General features: G+C 45.7%; 2 long non-coding RNA genes across 4 annotated transcripts; both read left to right on the forward strand.

Annotated features, from left to right (window-relative positions):
• Window positions 1–7,276: 7,276 nt before the first annotated feature.
• LOC127871948 (uncharacterized) lies at window positions 7,277–10,861 on the forward strand. The gene is made up of 3 exons (XR_008045642.1): window positions 7,277–7,585; window positions 7,998–8,180; window positions 10,223–10,861. It is a non-coding gene; the product is annotated as an uncharacterized LOC127871948 (long non-coding RNA).
• A 3,977-nt stretch (window positions 10,862–14,838) lies between these two features.
• On the forward strand, window positions 14,839–19,290 carry LOC127871947 (uncharacterized). 3 transcript variants are annotated; one of them, XR_008045640.1, is made up of 6 exons: window positions 14,839–14,918; window positions 15,367–15,487; window positions 16,223–16,359; window positions 17,274–17,498; window positions 18,641–18,765; window positions 18,906–19,288. It is a non-coding gene; the product is annotated as an uncharacterized LOC127871947 (long non-coding RNA). The 3 variants fall into 3 exon arrangements; XR_008045639.1 differs by having other exon boundaries at window positions 14,849–15,012; window positions 18,906–19,290; XR_008045641.1 differs by having other exon boundaries at window positions 14,849–15,012; window positions 17,352–17,498; window positions 18,906–19,290.
• Window positions 19,291–19,617: the final 327 nt, after the last annotated feature.

A 19,617-nucleotide genomic window follows, 5' to 3' on the forward strand; every position in this document is an offset into this window, starting at 1 on the left:
CTCGCGGCCGGGGTCTCGGAAGGCGGCCTGGGCTAGCGGTCTCGTACGGGACTAGCGGGCCTCCCGTGTCCCTGGCCTTGCGGACCATCTCTCGCGGTCGGGGTCTCGGAAGGCGGCCTGGGCTAGCGGTCTCGTACGGGACTAGCGGGCCTCCCGTGTCCCTGGCCTTGCGGACCATCTCTCGCGGCCGGGGTCTCGGAAGGCGGCCTGGGCTAGCGGTCTCGTAAGGGACTAGCGGGCATCCCGTGTCCCTGGCCTTGCGGACCATCTCTCGCGGCCGGGGTCTCCGAAGGCGGCCTGGGCTTTTGCGTTTACGAGGGGGTCGATGGTGCCGCTGGCAAGGTACTATAGGTAAAATGGAGTACCGCTAAGGACGAAAACATTCCTATATATATGGTGGAAATATTTAAAGATTGGACTTAGAGCATTTTCAATGAAAATGGACTTAGAGCATTTTCAACGCATATTTCGGCTCGGAGGCTTTCGCGAGACGTACGGTCTCGGAGAGCGGTCTCGGAGCGCCTGTTTCTCGGCCGACTGACGCTTCTAAGGCCTGAAACGACGTACCGAGCCGAAACACCCCCATCGACGGCCTAGCTGGGAGGCCGCCGTGACTATTCCGAGGCAAGCTGGACTAGCTAGCGGGACCCCGTGTCCCTGTCCGTGCGGACCATCTCTCGCGGCCGTGGTCTCGGAAGGCGGCCTGGGCTAGCGGTCTCGTACGGGACTAGCGGGCCTCCCGTGTCCCTGGCCTTGCGGACCATCTCTCGCGGCCGGGGTCTCGGAAGGCGGCCTGGGCAAGCGGTCTCGTACGGTACTAGCGGGACCTCGTGTCCCGCAAGATTCGCTGCGTATTTTACCGCAGCTGGCGGCGAAGAATCTGAGTGCCCGTGTTCCGAGACTTATTTGGACATAGAAATTTTCGACCGATTTCGGTTCGGTGAAAATTTTCTGCGTATTTTCCCGAAGCCGTCGACCTGAGATCTGAGATTTGGTCTTCCGAGACGGTCGATAGTACCGCTGGCAAGGTACAAAAGGTAAAATGGAGTACCGCTGAGGACGAAAACATTCCTATATATATGGGAGAAAATTTTTTTATGACTCTCGCGACTGGCCTACCCACTAGACGTGGTCTCCCCGTAGGCATTAGCGGACAGTCGCGGGACATCAGGCGCTTCCCTCGTCTCGTACGGCAGCGCGCTTAGACCGAGGTCTGCTAGAGCCACCCAAACCCTACGTAGTCGCTCGGTCCGGCCTCGAAGCAGGAGGCCACAATACGGCGCTAGCTAGCTACCCAGGCCTGGTCGGTAAAAACCCCACTAACGTGCGGGAACGACCTCGTCTCGTACGTGCGACAGCGCTCTTGGACCGAGGTCTGCTAGGGCCACCCAACCCCTACGTAGTCGCTCGGTCCGGCCTCGAAGCAGGAGGCGAGAATACGGCGCTAGCTAGCTACCCAGGCCTGGTCGGTAAAAACCCCACTAACGTGCGGGAACGACCTCGTCTCGTACGTGCGACAGCGCTCTTGGACCGAGGTCTGCTAGGGCCACCCAACCCTACGTAGTCGCTCGGTCCGGCCTCGAAGCAGGAGGCGAGAATACGGCGCTAGCTAGCTACCCAGGCCTGGTCGGCGAACCCCCTACACTGCGGGGGCCACCTGCCCGTGGAGCGGCGAAGCAGCCAGCTTGGAAAAGGCAAGAATCTCGGCCGCCGAAGCGGCTCGCAGTGGTCCCGGCCGCATTCACACCCGGCCAGCGGGAAAAATACCACAGGCCTGCCCTCGGTGGCGCGAACGGGGACAAGTGGACGAACTAGCAGTCGGTCCCGAGACGCTCGCAGTCGGTCTCGGCTTCCGTGCCCTCGATACGGAGAGCCTTGACGTGTCCTGCCAGCTCGGCGCGGTCTTTCAACCGAAGCCGGGCGGCGACCAGTCGAACGTAGTACGGGGGCGCTCGCTCGCAGCGGTTGCGGTGAATCGGCCGCGTCTCGCAGCTTGAGCTCGAAGCGTCCCCTGGGCTAACGTCTCTGCAATCGGTCGGCTGGCTGGTAGGCCGCGCGTGTTCCCCCAGCGGAACGAGAACGCGCAGCTGCCGAACGAAGCCTAGCCGGCAAGAGACGAGCCCAGTGCGAGAGAGTCGGATAGAGGCTCGCAAAGCGATTTCACGGGCGACTCGCGCGGGTAAGGCCGTGAACACGGTCTCGCGAACGTAGTCGCCCTAGGGGACGAACGAGAGCGGCTGGCCGCTGGCTCGCAGCTGCTGCCCAGGGCAGACTAGTGTCGGCAGGTGGACACGCACGGTAGTAGGCGAATCGAACGCGGGGGACGCCCCGCGATGCCGAGGCCGGTTCCGCCATACCAACGCCGGAAGGCCCGAAGCAGCAGCCGGTGAACTAGCACGCTAGCCGCCAGTCCCAGAAACACGTTTCGTCGTCGCTGCCCGAGCGAGAGCGCAAGCGAGCAGTTGCCGCTCTCGCAGGCGGGCGTGCGTAGGCGTACGTGTACAACAGTAGCTATCTGGTTGATCCTGCCAGTAGTCATATGCTTGTCTCATAGACTAAGCCATGCATGTCCAAGTACACGCCTTCACAATGCGAGACTGCGAATGGCTCATTAAATCAGTTATGGTTCCTTAGATCGTACAATCCTACTTGGATAACTGTGGCAATTCTAGAGCTAATACATGCAACGAAGCTCCGACCCTCGCGGGGAAGAGCGCTTTTGTTAGCCCAGACCAACGCGGTCGCCGCAAGGCGGCCGCAACGCGTGGTGACTCTGGACAACTTTGTGCCGATCGCACGGCCTCGCGCCGGCGACGTATCTTTCAAGTGTCTGCCCTATCAACTGTCGATGGTACGTGCTATGCCTACCATGGTGATAACAGGTAACGGGGAATCAGGGTTCGGTTCCGGAGAGGGAGCATGAGACACGGCTACCACATCCAAGGAAGGCAGCAGGCGCGCAAATTACCCAATCCCGACACGGGGAGGTAGTGACGAAAAATAACAATGCGGGACTCTTTCGAGGCCCCGCAATTGGAATGGGCACACTTTAGATCCTTGAGCGAGGATCGATTGGAGGGCAAGTCTGGTGCCAGCAGCCGCGGTAATTCCAGCTCCAATAGCGTATATTAAAGTTGCTGCAGTTAAAAAGCTCGTAGTTGGATCTCGGGCACAGGCTTGCGGTACGTCTCGCGGCGGTCACCGCTCGTCCTGGCCTCCCGGCCGGCGTCACCGTCCCCTGGTGCTCTTGACCGAGTGTCTCGGGCGACCGGCACGTTTACTTTGAAGAAATTAGAGTGCTTAGAGCAGGCCCTGGTCGCCTGTATAATTGTGCATGGAATAATGGAATAGGACCTCGGTTCTATCTGTTGGCTCTCGGAGCGCGAGGTAATGATTGATAGGGACTGACGGGGGCATCCGTATTGCGGCGCTATAGGTGAAATTCTTGGACCGTCGCAAGACGAACGACAGCGAAAGCATTTGCCAAGCATGTTTTCATTAATCAAGAGCGAAAGTCAGAGGCTCGAAGACGATCAGATACCGTCGTAGTTCTGACCATAAACGATGCCAACTGTCGATCCGCGGTGGTTTCTCGAATCCCTGACCCTGCGGGCAGACCCCGGGAAACCGAAGTATCTGGGTTCCGGGGGGAGTATGGTTGCAAAGCTGAAACATAAAGGAATTGACGGAAGGGCACCACCAGGAGTGGAGCCTGTGGCTTAATTTGACTCAACACGGGGAACCTCACCCGGCCCGGACACTGCGAGGATTGACAGATTGAGAGCTCTTTCTTGATTCGGTAGGTGGTGGTGCATGGCCGTCGCTAATTGGTGGAGCACGGTCTCGCGAACGAAGTCCAATAACAAACGAGACTCTGGCCTGGTATATAGCTCGGGCGTCTGCCGCTGCGCCCGTGTAGAGCTTCTTAGAGGGACTAGTGGCGTTTAGCCACGCGAGATTGAGCAATAACAGGTCTGTGATGCCCGTATATGTTCGGGGCCGCACATGCGCTACACTGAATGGATCAGCGCGCGTCTTGCTTGGCCCGAGAGGGTCAGGAAATCCGTTGAACCCCATTCGTGGTAGGGATTGGGGCTTGCAATTGGTCCCCATGAACGAGGAATTCCTAGTAAGCGCGAGTCATCAGCTCGCGTTGATTACGTCCCTGCCCTTTGTACACACCGCCCGTCGCTACTACCGATCGCTCCAGTTAACGAGCTCTTCGGACTGGACCCTTGGGCCGGCTTCGCGGCCGGCTCTCGGTGCGCCGAGAAGATGCGCAAGTTGACCGGGGTAGAGGTCGTAAAAATCGTAAAAAGTTATCCGTAGGTGAACCTTCGGATGGATCATTACCGAGACCCTAGTGTTCGCATACTCAGGCGAACGATGGTACTCGAAACCACCGGCCAGTCTCGCTAGCGCGGTCCCGGTAACGCGGGGACCTGCACTGCGGCGACGAAGCCGACAAAGTCGAGCGTGCGGCCGAGGTACTGGCTGCCGCCCGCAATACTAGCCCACGTTGATGGCGGCGGCGTGTTCCCACAAGCTGGAAAACGCCGGGGAGAAATGCGAACGGACGTGGAATCCGCCTTAGCGTCCGGACTGTGGGGTACCTAGTGGGCTCGCAACCCCAAGACCAGCGAGACCGCTTGCTCGGTTGTCTCGCGAGGTTCAAAGAGCGGCGACGTAGAGTCGCTGTCGCCCCGATTGTTGTTCCCAAACACTCGGTCTAGACCAGTAGTGTGTCTACTGGTCACCCTAGAACGCAAGTCTTCGCTCGCCCTGCACGGCGTCGAAGCGCGGGCCTCTGGCTGCCTCACGGCGGCCGCGAGTCGACCCGTCAATGTGCAGACAAAAACAACTCGACATTTTGAACGCACATTGCGGCCCCGGCTATGTGCCGGGGCCTCGCCTGTCCGAGGGTCGGCTAAACGTACTCCCGCGCGATCCGTGTCCTCGCAGTCCCGCAGCAGCTGGGGACTCGGACACCACGAAGCCGGGGTCTGACGTTTCGCACTGGCTTTCGCAGCCGGTCCGTCCGTCTGGACACCATAGCGTGTCTCGGTCTCGGCCGGGGTCGGACGTGTCGCACTGGCTTTCGCAGCCGGTCCGTCCGTCTGGAGACCATAACGTGTGGCGGTCTCGGCCGGGGTCTGACGCGTCGCACTGGCTTTCGCAGCCGGTCCGTCCGTCTGGACACCATAGCGTGTGGCGGTCTCGGCGCTAGCGTGCACTCGCGAAGCGGCGTGACGACAGGGCTCGATGGGTCTCTTGTCTCCCGCAGCCGAAAGGCGACCTTCGCGCACGCTGCCCAGCCACGAAACCTGTACCCTTTCTTTGCAAAGGCGTACATACCATAACCGACCTCGGATCAGACGAGATTACCCGCTGAACTTAAGCATATCAGTAAGCGGAGGAAAAGTGGGTCGGCTAAACGTACTCCCGAGCGATCAGTGTCTTCGCAGTCCTTCAGCTGGGGACACGGACACCACGAAGCCGGGCTCTGACGCGTCGCACTGGCTTGGCCAGCCGGTCCGTCCGTCTTGAGACCATATATGTGGCGGTCTCGGCGCTAGCGTGCACTCGCGAAGCGGCGTGACGACAGGGCTCGATGGGCCTCTTGTTTCCCGCAGCCGAAAGGCGACCTTCGCGCACGCTGCCCAGCCACGAAACCTGTACCCTTTCCTTGCGAAGGCGTACATACCATAATCGACCTCGGATCAGACGAGATTACCCGCTGAACTTAAGCATATCAGTAAGCGGAGGAAACGAAACTAACGAGGATTCCCTCAGTAACGGCGAGTGAAGCGGGAAGAGCCCAGCACCGAATCCCCGGCTCAGACGGGCCGCGGGAAATGTGGTGTATAGGCGGCCGATTGGCTTCTCCGACCGGTCTTCGAGTCGTGAGACAGGTAAGTTTTACCCTACTGTTGACACAGAGTCGTCGCAATGGTAATCCTGCTCAGTACGAGAGGAACCACAGGTTCAGACATTTAGTTGAGACCTTCGACTAGGAGATTTGTCCGCATTCAGACGGGCATTTCTCCCGTATGTCGATCGATGCTGGTCTCGCAGTGATGTCCCTGGTAGGCATGCTACTGAAAAAGACTAAGTCCACTAACGCTGGCTTCGACTAACGGGACCATCTGTCCGCACCCAGACGGGCATTTCGACCGTATGTCGGAGCCGTGTGATGTCCCTGGAAGGCACGCCAGTGAAAAAGACTAAGTCCACTAACGCTGGCTTCGACTAACGGGACCATCTGTCCGCACCCAGACGGGCATTTCAACCGTATGTCGGAGCCGTGCTCACGCAGCTGAGTGTCACTGCGGTGAACTGGCTAACAAACACCAACGAAAACGTGTACTGGTAGGCTTATTTTTCTTACGAAAAATTACAAGTCCACCAGTCGACCCAGGGAGGGGATGCTTTCACGTTTTTCGGGCTATGGAGCCGCTGGTCGTGTTTGCGTGCGTTGACACTTTGACACTTTAAACGCAGAGTAGCATACAGCCTTTCAGCTGACGGACGGACGGGGCCAGGCCAGGGAGATTCGCTCGCATCTAGACGGGCGTTTCTCTCGAATGTACCGCTGGGGCAGTGTGTCTCGGTGGTTGGCCTACGGTGCCGCTGATCGTGGTCGTATATATTCATACTTGCAACAATTTCATTGTGTATTGGCTGGAAATACTGAACCAGACGGGCGTTTCTCTCGAACGTACCGCTGGGGCAGTGTGTCTCGGTGGTTGGCCTACGGTGCCGCTGATCGTGGTCGTATATATTTATACTTGAACATTTCGAAGCATTTCCAAGCATAGACGCATAGGCCCTACTGCGTAGTGTCGCTGAGGTGGTTGCTCGACGGTACCGCTGATCGTGGTGGTATATATTTATACTTATCTTAAAAAATCGGAAATTTCGCATATCGGGCGCTTTTTTCCTCTCCCACTATTTAGTATAAATACGTGCGAACGTCGAGAAGTCTTCTTGCTTATAATAACAATGTTATGTAATGTTTCATTTGAATGTTGTTAATCGTCGGTGAGGTAGGATCATATAAAGCATTTTTTCAGATAAAAACATTTTTAACACTGGGTATGGACGCGCGATCGGAAAACGGGGTTAAATGCATGTTGGAAAAGTGTTGTCCCAGATTTTCCCATGTTAATTAGCACAGGGTAATCAGGAAAGGCACTTTTCGCCTAAACTTTGTTTACCAATAAGAGACTTTCCTCACAAGATAAACGCAAAAAATAGCGGAACTTATCGTCCCTGATTAGCTTGTTCGGACTTCACAGGCTGATATAGGACGACACTTTATGTCCCGTTATCCCTATCGTCCTTGATTAGCTTGTTTTTACTGCACAGGCTTACATAGGACGACACTTTACGCACATGCATTAAGCCCCTTTATCCCAGATTGAAGGTAATATAATTCATCGCTTGAACGTTTTCAGGATTTACAGTTAACGTAAGGATGGGGGTTACGCTAAGAGCAGCGAACGGACCTTACGTCATCAACGTCGACTGCTCAGATGGCGACAATGACGTCACTGCGACGTTCACACAACCAGTGATCGATACGGTAAGTTGTCTCACGTGGGCAAATTTACCTAATTTACCGAAAACCTAACAAATAAACCGGTATGTAAGTTTTCAACAATAGATGTTCAAATAAATGTCGTTACACCGAAACCAAAGAAAACCAAACAGTCATCCCGACCAATGTGCCTTCAAAAATAGATGTTCAAATTATTGTTGTTATACTGGAACAAAATGATAACCAAAAAGATCATCCCTTCAAATGTTCCCTCAACAATAAATGTTCCCGCTCATGTGGTTACACCGAAACCAAATGTAAACCGAAAGTCATCACGGCACCTTAAAAGTGCCCAAATAATAGATGTTCAAATACATAAGGTTATGGTAACAAAAAAAAATTAAAATGACGCCTGGCTTTTAAAGGGATTATTTTGATTGTCCTTCTGTTTTGGCAGCCGCCGACCTTTGTATCCGGGATCCCCTGAAGTTCCCCAACGTATCTGACGCCACTGTCACGCAGACGTTACTCGGGAAGTTTACAACTACAGACCCAGATACGGCGCGCTCTGTGACGTCACCATCCACCACCGTGTATGAGATCAAAAATGTGACGTCACCGGTGAATGTTTCTCAACCAGGTGAATAGTCATTAGAAACATTAGTACACAGTTAGTTTAGTTTAAACCTATTTATTTTAGCTCAGTTACATTGCAAACCTAAGACTTATCGTAACGCTATCGAGTCCTTTTCTTTTCTTGGGTAGAAATAGAACATAGTGTATTTTGGGGAGATCTCAAGATCGCTATCACAGTGGGGATCGGACCCATGACCTCCTGGTCCTGCCGCATCATGCGGCATCTCATCTGGGTCTACGCTGTTTGCCAAGGCCTTTTTTCTAGACGCTAGGCATAAATGGGTTAATTTCCGTCAGAACTATCTTATTATATACATATATATATATATATATATATATATATATAAGGCGCAATCAGTCACTATAACACGTTGTCAACCAGTATAAGGCGCTTTCAGTCGCTATAACACGTTTTCAACCAGTATAAGGCGCTGTCAGTCGCTATAACAAGTTGTCAACCAGTATAAGGCGCTGTCAGTCTTTAAAACACGTTGTCAACCAGTATAAGGCGCTGACAGTCGCTATAACACGTTGTCAACCAGTATAAGGCGCTGTCAGTCGCTATAACACGTTGTCAACCAGTATAAGGCGCTGTCAGTCGCTATAACACGTTGTCAACCAGTATAAGGCGCTGTCAGTCGCTATAACACGTTGTCAACCAGTATAATTCGCTGTCAGTCACTGTAACACATTGTCAACCAGTATAAGGCACTGTCAGTCGCTATAACACGTTGTCAACCAGTATAAGGCTTTGTCAGTCGCTATTACACTACACGTTGTCAACCAGTATAAGACGCTGTCAGTCGCTGTAACACGTTGTCAACCAGTATAAGGCGCTGTCAGTCTTTAAAACACGTTGTCAACCAGTTTAAGGCGCTGACAGTCGCTATAACACGTTGTCAACCAGTATAAGGCGCTGTCAGTCGCTATAACACGTTGTCAACCAGTATAAGGCGCTATCAGTCGCTATAACACGTTGTCAACCAGTATAAGGCGCTGTCAGTCGCTATAACACGTTGTCAACCAGTATAATTCGCTGTCAGTCACTGTAACACATTGTCAACCAGAATAAGACACTGTCAGTCGCTATAACACGTTGTCAACCAGTATAAGGCTTTGTCAGTCGCTATTACACGTTGTCAACCAGTATAAGACGCTGTCAATCGCTGTAACACGTTGTCAACCAGTATAAGGCGTTGTCAGTCGCTATAACACGTTGTCAACCAGTATAAGGCGCTGTCAGTCTTTATAACACGTTGTCAATATAAAAATATTCAGCAATTAAGATGTTATCAATATGGGCACATTGTGATCCACCATACTGTACCAATAGAGGATGGAAAACAGCGGATGCTCAAGAAAGGGCAGGGCGGCCTTTGGAAAGGGCAGTGAGGCGCTAAATTGCTTTGAAAGGGGGTAGTGTGGCGCTACAAGAAATGGCTTGGCGCCGCGCCACGGTATAACGGCATTGATAAACACTGTACTGATGTCTGCTGCCAAGTGTCATGATTCATGGGCAGTCAGATGAGTTGTTGAGATATTTAGAATTAATCAATTGCAATCTAAAAAAATAAACACAATAAACGTTGTCGGGTAGTAGTGAATTTGGTTTTATTTAAAAAATAAAAAACAGTTATCTCCAAGTTTAAATTTGAATTTGTAGTTAAGTCAAATACATTTTCCTCCCAAACACGCGTTAATACTGGGGACCTTTGGATTGGAAAGGACAACGTTATTGCGTTTAAAACTGGGAAATTGATATTGTTTTTTTTATGCATACAAATACCTTAAAATGAAGAATAGTTTTGTTTTCAAATATTGCATTTACTATGTTAAACTGTTATAGCTTAACTAGGAAAATAACTAAATGTTGCAATTTATTATAAAAAAAGATATGAATATTTGTTTATCATTTTTGTTTAAACCTTTAATTTGTGAATTTAGGTAGTCATTTCAGAAAAATATGAACATTAAGGGTTAGAAATGATGCCGAATTTCGGCCTAAAATTTCACCAAAAAAAAACATAGTGTGTTGTGTATTTTCAGGAAATCCTCCAGTTAGGATAAGAAGTTTATTGCGGCTGATGTTGACACATATCTCTATGAGGTTGGGGGAAACATTGGTGAACGCTGCCTGCCGGACAACACGAACATGTTTGCTCTGTACAAGGTCAAGGAACACAGACAACGCATGAAAGCCGATTAACCGCGTCTTAAAATTGTTCGACAGAGACTGAAATTTTGCTGGCAGAGAGAATGGGCAAAACCTCGTAGTTAGCTGTTCTGATAAAAGCCCTCCATCCCATTTCTGCGTATAGCTCTCATTTCAATTTAGAGCTCCAATAACTATTTTGAGCTCCCATTTCTATTTAGAGCTCACTTGTGTTTTTAGAGCCCTAATGTCTGTTTAGAGCTTCAATTTATATGTATTGCTCCCATTACTATTTAAAGCTTCTTTGTTATTGTATGTTTTCTGCAAAGTATTATACATGTATTATAATTACTGATGCTGGCCCTTTTTGACCCGTATCCGACAGTGTTGTCTCATTACATTTAATGTTATGTGCATCACAAATGTTGCGCTAAGTTATTTCGTGTGTTTGTATACTAGATGACTATTAGGAATATGTACTATAATAGTAAATATGGCTATACACATGTTATTAAATACGTCTGAAGATGAAAGGGTGTGTTTGTATTTTTTGTTGTTGTCAGACTTAATCCTTGTATAAATATGTATTTGGGACAGCAGGGCTTAATGAATGTGCGTAGAGCATCTTTCCAGAATAGCCAGTGCAGTCCGTACGGGCTAATAAGGGTGGACACTTTCCGGCGGATTGTTTATGCGTAAAGGAAGTAAACAAAAATCCCGTCTATACGGGAAGTGTCATCCCTGATAAGCCTGTGCGGACAGCATTAAGCCCTGTTTTCTCAGAGTGCGGCTCATTATAATCCATGTTTGCGATTGAATAGGAATACTTAAGGGTATTTACCATAAACTCCCTGGTTTAATGAAAGAAATTTCTGATGTAAACACCATCACCAGCACATATCGGGCATTCCACACTTTATAGCCGCTTAATTTTCCGAGCAATTAAAACATACCAACATAAAATCATGTAAGTTACCTTTGTACCCATTGATCTCCATACTCAAATACTGTAAACTTAACTCAAAAACAAAAAATGACAGAAACAGATCATGTCCCGAATAATAATGCGTTTTACAGTATATACTTCAATGACTAGTTTTATTCCAAAATTATATTTTAGCCCCGCTCTGTGAACAGAGGGTTTAATGCATGTGCGTAAAGTGTCGTCCCAGATTAGCCTGTGAATTCCGCACAGGCTAATCAGGGACAACATTTACCACTTTTATGATGTTTTTCGTTTTAAGGAAGTCCGTTCTTAGCAAACATTAATTTAGGCGGAAAGTGTCATTCGGACCGCTTATCTGGGACGACACTTCGCACATGCATTAAACCCCCCTTTCCACAAAGCTAGGCTTATTAAATTAGCGTTAATCTTTCATCTTTACTTTATTTGTAGAAACCATACGATCATCCTACTGGTTCTACCCAGGGTTTTTTGTCTGAAAATATTAAAATTAATACACACATCAGTGTATTAATATTACAGACACTCGCTCGTTGAATCAATATTGCCTTGAGTTAAGCGAAAAGACTTCAAACACAAAAGTGCGAACAAACTTACACTATTATTTAAGGGCTAACTGTATCCGATAATTAAAACCAAAATCTTGATCCGCGAAACTAAATGACTGATTGACTGAGTGAGTGACTTTGTGATTGAGTGACTGACTGAGTGAAGGAGTGAGTGACTGACTAAATGAGTGATTGATATGCATCTATTTAAAATGTATTCTTCACCATTAAGGCATAATAATGAACGTATCGAAACTACTGGAAATGCGTCCCTGGGTTCTCGCTCTGCTTTGTGTTGGAAGCTTAAAGTGATATTATGGGCATCTAACAGTATGAAGGCGTCTATCGCAACCGTTGTGTTTATTTCTGGTGTGTTCACTTCATATACACTTATATTTGTTAATGCAGCATCAACCTACTAAATCAATATGCTGGAATGAGCAAAATAATCCATTTGAATGTCAACCGTACTTTCGTTTTGACAACTGACGACAGAAATGATTCGATGAACGATGTGAGTCTAAATGCAGTTTTCATGCAGATTCGTTCATACGACACAAAGACACAATTTTGTTTTACGGATCGTTTCGGCTTAGAGGACTGGGTGAGTCATGTAAAATATAGAAAATAATACATATTTTTTGTAAACAACTGGTAGCAAGATGAGTTGTAGATAATGGGTCAGTTACCACATTTTAACTAATTCTTTTGACCTGTTAATTCTTTTCAGCTCAATTCAACAGTGAAAAAATGCCCATACTATCACTTTATCAATTGTTTATATTCACAATGTCTTGTTTATCTATTTATCCATTCATTTTTTAACATGATCGTCCGTGTTAGTGAGATAAATAACTCTCAAATCTTGAATGCAGCGATTAGATGTAATGAAATGTTTTATTTTCCGTAGTTCAAAATACAACAAATGCTTAAATATAATGGTTAGACTTAACCACCAATCACTCAAACATCAATAATTCTTTAAGCGGTCCATATATCGGAAAAGTAGCACCGGAATCGGATTCAGGAAGACAAAACTACATAGATTGGACTATCTTATTGTTTTATTTCACTGGAATGTAAGGTGTACTGGGTTTTGAGCTTCTATTAAAAGAGTGCTGCATTCTTATCGAAATGCACAATTTAAACTCAATAATTCTTTAACGAGTCGAGACATCGAAAAATTAACACCGGATTCGGATTCAGCGACACAAATTCATAGAGATTTTACTATCTTATTGTTTGATTTCGATGGAGCGAACGAGCTAGCGAGCGAGCGTATTTCATGAGTGCAGGTAAATAGGACTGCGTGAGAAAAGGGTGCTTAATGCAAAACATTTTTTGATTATAACTTTTTTATTTTTATGTTTTTTTCAATTTTTTTTTCAAACTTTTAAACAAGACTATAAACTGTTTATGTTTTATTGAAAACAAAAACATATATTTTTTTTTTCATTAAATGATACATATGTATTTTTTTATTTATTTTTTTAAAAATTGATAACTTTTGAACGGATGTAGATATCTTAAAAAAGCCAACGAATTCGTGATCAGCGTGGTCATAGGCATATAGAGATAAACATCTTTTGATTTTATTTCAACGTTTTGTTTTTAATAAATAAATTATTTATTTATGTTTTAAATGTTACGGACATAACATTCCGCATCTATCGCTTCAATATCATGTTCTTAATTCTATCCAACAGTTCTGCATTATAAAACAAACGTTTACAATATAGTTTGGAAACTAAATCACTCGCATCATGCCAACAAATGAGTCTGGGATTGAAGCCGGATCGCCTTGGTGAGAAGCGTGTATACCGTAAAACAAAAGAGTGTCTTTGTGTCGTATGAACGAATCTGCACTAAAACTTAATTGAGATTCACAAAGTACGGATGATATTTAAATGCATTAGTTTTCTTTTTCCGGGATGTTGTTTTAGTATGTTGATGCTGCATTAACAAATATACATGTGTATGAAGTGAAAACACCAAAAATAAACAACGGTTGCGATAGACACCTATACGCTGTTAGATGCCCATAATATCACGTTAAAAGAGCAACCGACATTGATTGCTATTAAAATCGTTGATTATACACTGATTGATACCCAGGACAAAATGTTCAGTACATAACCCAGAGGGGTAAATGAGAAAACCCAATAGTGACCAGCCTGGCAGTCTCAAACTGTATGCGGCTTCGGTCAGTATACGATTTGGGGTTGCCTGACTGGTCAAGAGTATATTTACGCAGTTATTACTTAGTTGACACTGCATCTGATGAACGGCCGACGTTTATGGTCCTGCCTTTTCTTTGCATCAGAGTGTGCAAGGCTAGTATCAGTTATAAAGATCAATCGATCTTATTCCGAAAGATGCAATCAAAAACGTATATCACGCAGCTTCTAAGAAAATCCCATTCGCCCAAATGCAAGCGAGCGATAAACTTTCACCTCATTAAATGCATCACAAACTCTCGTCTGTCAACGTCTGTTTTCAGCCAATCGTGATGCAGCGACTATTTCCGGAATCCCCGGCAAAATGTGAAAATTACCATAATTAACCAGACATACGCGCATGCCCACAACATAGTCCGCATACACAGCAACTCTGAGTCTCTTCGCAAGTGCATTTACGCTACAGTACAGTGCACACAACATACATTCATTTATCTCTTGCGCTAATCATCACCGCTCAATAACAAATCACTCAAAACACAATATGAAATCCGCTTCGAACTACTTTCCACATCCACTTCTATTTTCCTTTTGCTTTCACGAGGATGCCCCTTTCAGTTTCACTTTACTGGCGAATTCCGCAATTACATGACTTTGCTCACATACGCACGCAAATTAACAAAGCAACATATCACATACATAGAATAAATACAGAAATAACAACGTACTAAATCACTTGGCTTATATCTCAAAAATCAGTGCCATCAAATGCCCCTCATACGCGCTATTCGCTATGTCGACAACAGCCCTTTCAACATAGTAGTACATAGCCTTACAGCGACAACAACAAGCGCGCGCCAAATATGGCCGATTGAGGAAAGACACAATGAATTTCTCGCAAGTTAGCAGTCAGAATAGCTTTGTATCAATGTATAATGCACACCAACTTGTTAAATGACCATTTACCACGTGAATACAACTGCACGGAGTATTTGGTACGTAGACACAAACATGTGAAACTTTCAAAAAGTCGAGCCCACGATGTTCCGACTTTTTTTCAAAAATTCAAAACTTAACGAAAGCCCAGTAAATTCTCTCGTCTGATCGAGTGTGATTTGATTTGATTTTATTCCAGTTTCAACTTCGTTTAATCATCTTCATTGCGTACAATACCTAAGGATTATTGAGAGTCCTTCCCTTGGCTTTAACCAGTTCATGCCAGGTGTCCTGTCTACTTTGAACAGTTGATCTCAGTGGATTAAGCTAGGCAAGCTTGCGTAGCTACTCAAACAGCGTAATTCAGTTCTGTGAACACTTCAATCCTTACCTTGATGGCTCTTTTACACCAGGACGTGATAAGACTGGAAGAACCTTGTTAGCGCCGCGTACGACAAAAGGGCTCCAGAACTCCTGTATGTCCATGGCAAGGTCACCATCCCGTCCTTGCTGTCTCATGAAGTCGGATTGCCAGTGAGCTTTGTTTGGAGTATAAAATTCAAATTAAAAAAAATGCTTGTAAATAAAAGCTTAGGCCTTTGCAAACAGTTTGGATCCAGATTAGACGCCACAGAACGTGGCGTCTCATCAGGATCCAAATTGTTTGCTATTCTGATAGTATTCTTTGAAAAAAACACGAAGAAAATGCTAATTTTAGAAATTCTGCAGACGAAATTTTAGCAGACCACAAATTTCCCAGCATGCAAAGGCTTATAGGGGCCTTGCTCTGGGTAAATGGGACTTAATTTATGTGCCTAAAGTGTTGTCTGAGACAGATCAGCCTGTGCAATCAGCACAGGCTAATCACGAACAACACTTCACTTTTATGGAGATTTTTTTATGTAAAGAAAATCTCTTTTAACCCTTTAACACACAGGTACGTAATTTGACACATTTGTAGTCTCTTACAAAGTTACATTTAATTAAAGACCTTTTTGACTAGATTCAACTGGATTCAAGTTTTTAAGGCTTCTTTTCCAACCCTTAGATACTGATGAGCAGCAAACAGCATAAAACCTGAACAGACTGCGAGTAACTCGCAGTCTGTTCAGGTTTGATGCTGTTTGCACATGGCCATTTTCACTTAGATATTATTTCAAATCATTATTATTTTATTACATTACTTTGGTTTTATTCAATAATTTATATTTTTATTTCTTGCAGTCTTTTTGTCAAGTAGTTTAAGTTTGCGATTACTTTTTACTGCAGCCTACGAACTTTGGCTGAAGGCGGGGTCAGCGCGTTCGCTGAATCATGACGTCACCACTGAAGAATCCATGACGATCATGTGCAGTGACGGGACGGACCAAATCACCAGCAGTTACAAGGTGGACATTTCGGACGTTGTATGTGTAGATTTAAGCCGAGCTCTGGGAAAACGGGGCTTATGCAAGTTCGTAAAGTGTCGTCTGAGATTAGCCTGTGCTGTCCGCTTGTACGGCATTTTTCTTTTTAAAAAGTCTCCTGCTATCAACAAATCCTGTTTAAGGGGAAAGTGTTGTCCCTGATCAGTCACTGTAGACAAGACAGATAAATCTGAGACGACACTTAACGCACATGCATTAAGCCCCATTTTACCCAAGGGCGGCTCATTTCTTTATCGAATTCACCGTTATTCTCTCCTACATGAGCACCGCAATCGGAAGACTGCATGGACGCAGTGTTTCGGAGTAGCTCGGTGTTTCGGTCCGTTGATGTGTCCGGAAAGCAGCGTCCAATATATCCCTAAGCTATGGACGGTTGCATAAAGTCAAGGCAATGACAAGGCAATGACAGATATATAAAGTATTTCAAATTGTAGATCGCCAAAGCGTTGCGGGCGTCGGGGTGGGGTGGGGGGAGGCAGCGTGAGGATAGCAAGATACAGGCAACGTTCGATTCCAGGCATAGAAGTTGTGTATTTTAGTTCCCGTTGTGAAGAACCCAGTAGACTGAAGAAAAGCGTTTGTTTTTAGATAACATAGCATGGCCTGATATTTTTGGACAACATTGAAAAAACATGTTCATATATTTGACGATATTCCAAAGTTGTGTCGGTAATTCCCAAATAAAAGAATAATCGAGTTAACTGAGTGAAAACACTATGGACAAAGATATATGCTATATATTCCGTTATGTTATGGCTTAGACTTAGATATTATATATCTATATCATGGGAAACATTACACAATGTTTGTATCTCTCTAAATGAAAGCATGATTCTATATATATGGCATTTGCTTTACTTTCAAATTGAAATAAAAGTCAAAGTTCATTAAAGGTCTCCGTTCTAACCAATTTTGCCGGTACTTCCGGTCCGCTGGGAGACCTATTGCCAGTAGGCACTTCTGTTCATCAGTTCACCGCCACCGACCAGGATGACGCCATTTCCTGTTCCATCAACGCACCGGAGGGCGCAAAGTTTGGCATCACTAAGGTGGATACCGCTACCGGAGCTCAACCTAAGTTTGGTGACGTCATTACGTGAATGTGTAGACGTCGTTACGTGAGTTTGTTGATGGTAATACGTACGTTTAGTGACGTAATTTAAATGATGATCATATGATGATTATTGTGATAGTGGTGCAGTCATTAAAATGATGATGATGATTGTAATAGTGGTGTTGTTGATGAAGAGTAGGAATATAATGATCAGGCAGTGATTTTCCTTGTCAAATTGGGAAAAGTACCCATACCGGTTCAATTGGGAAAAATTGAGTCGTGAAAACCTCAAAATTGGGAAAAATCGAGTCGTGAAATCCTTAAATTGGGAAAATCGCGTAGTGAAGTTTGGGTCTTATTATATATTATAAATAACAAAATATTATAAAGAACACACAAAGTCAATTACTAGTTGTTTTAATCTCTTATAAAGCAATGTCTCTCTCTTTCATTTGTTTGAAAATTTCAACAATCTTTGATGTTTGATCATCACTCAGTTGCTGGCATCCCTCTCTGCACAGCATCATTAGTGCTGTCAATGTTTCCTGTGATAGACGGTTCTGATTGGTCGTGCAAAGATTGTTTGAAATCTTGAAACCAAACTGCGTCAGTAAACGGGATCCACTTGCCTGTTGACTCATTTTTAGTGTTTTTGCATAATATTTGCTATTATGACTCATTTCAAACTACGATAAGGTTACAAACCGACGTAAAACAGTACGCTGGCTGCCTGACAAAATAACCGGAAGCAGAAACGACTCTATTGATTGAACGCGTTGAATAATAAAACCCGAAATTAATCGAGCGCGTGGTTACACACAACTATACGATTTTCTTTGTTCGCTCGCCGAAAGTTTGGTTTTGTTACGAAACCTTCCATCGTTTTGAGAAAAAATTCGGACGCCTATTGGGATTTTTTCAGATGCCGATTGGGAATTTGGGAATTTTCGCTCGATTGGGAAAGTACCGTTTATCGGTACTTTATAAAGGAGGAAAATCGCTGTCAGGATACTGCTGCTGCTTATGGCGATGTTGTTATGGTGGTGGTGATGGTGATGATGATGCTAATGATGATGATGATGATGATGGTGATGATGAGGAGGAGGAGGAATATTTGTTAATGCGAGTGTTCAAAGATGGTAAAATAGTTTAAATATCGGTGACACCTTTGACTAAGCAATCATGTTAAGGTGCTTTTTTTGACAGGGTTCGACGTCATGACGATTGCCACGCTTGATTACGACTCTGCTACGAGTTACACGATCACCGTCACGTGTACTGACGCTATCAACCCTGTGACGTCATCAAGGACCATCAACTTAGCAGATGACGTAAGCATAGTATAAATCAATATCTTAAAACGATTTAGGTATTTGTTAAAACGTGTTTTTTGAATAAGTCAAAACGTTTATTGTCAAGCAAATACTGTTTACTGAAGTCGAGTATGTGTGTATTTGAGATTTATTTACAGGTCGTCCAGCGTCTTCTCGACTACAGATGTATCGACCTGCCCCTGTGACCCTTCAGGGGAGAAAATAAGGTCACTGAAGTCGAGGTAAGCGTTCAGCGTATAAAACTATTGACAACATACATATGTCTGCATTGGCGTAACTTTTCCCTATATACATTATAGCACTCATTCCGTTGTATTTGTTATTCCCCCGCCCGAAAAGTGGGAATATATTTCTTCTAACGTATACGTCGGTCGCAATCGTGATGCATCAATTATCTCAGTCAATCTTTGTAAGATAGATCACAACAATCATGATACATCGACTATTTCCGGAATTCTCCGTAAGATTGATTATGCAACAATTCGTCTCCTGAACCAGACTGTGTAGATCGGCAATTTTGTTTCCCTTTGTTATCAAGAGACCGTTTTGACTTACGACCATCTGAATTGGTATGCTGGCTACTTGGAAAGAGCAGACGACGCCTTTTACGTTTCTGGTCAAAAGGTCACATGTCAAATTCATAGTGCTTGTAAGATGAATTTCCTAATAACAGCTGGGCTAAAGAATGCTTCGATCTTGGATAATCAAGTTAAGGGTCCTGGCACTCGGGCAACATCTGTAACATGTAAACTCAGTTAATTTCTGCAAGATATATAGATAACGCTTCGACTAAAGATATCCCAAACAAGTGTGTTGGTTATTCTTAAAGAAAGGAAGTGGCCAAAAATG

The sequence above is a fragment of the Dreissena polymorpha genome, chromosome 3 (genome assembly GCF_020536995.1).
Source record: "Dreissena polymorpha isolate Duluth1 chromosome 3, UMN_Dpol_1.0, whole genome shotgun sequence".
Classification (NCBI taxonomy): Eukaryota; Metazoa; Mollusca; class Bivalvia; order Myida; family Dreissenidae; genus Dreissena; species Dreissena polymorpha.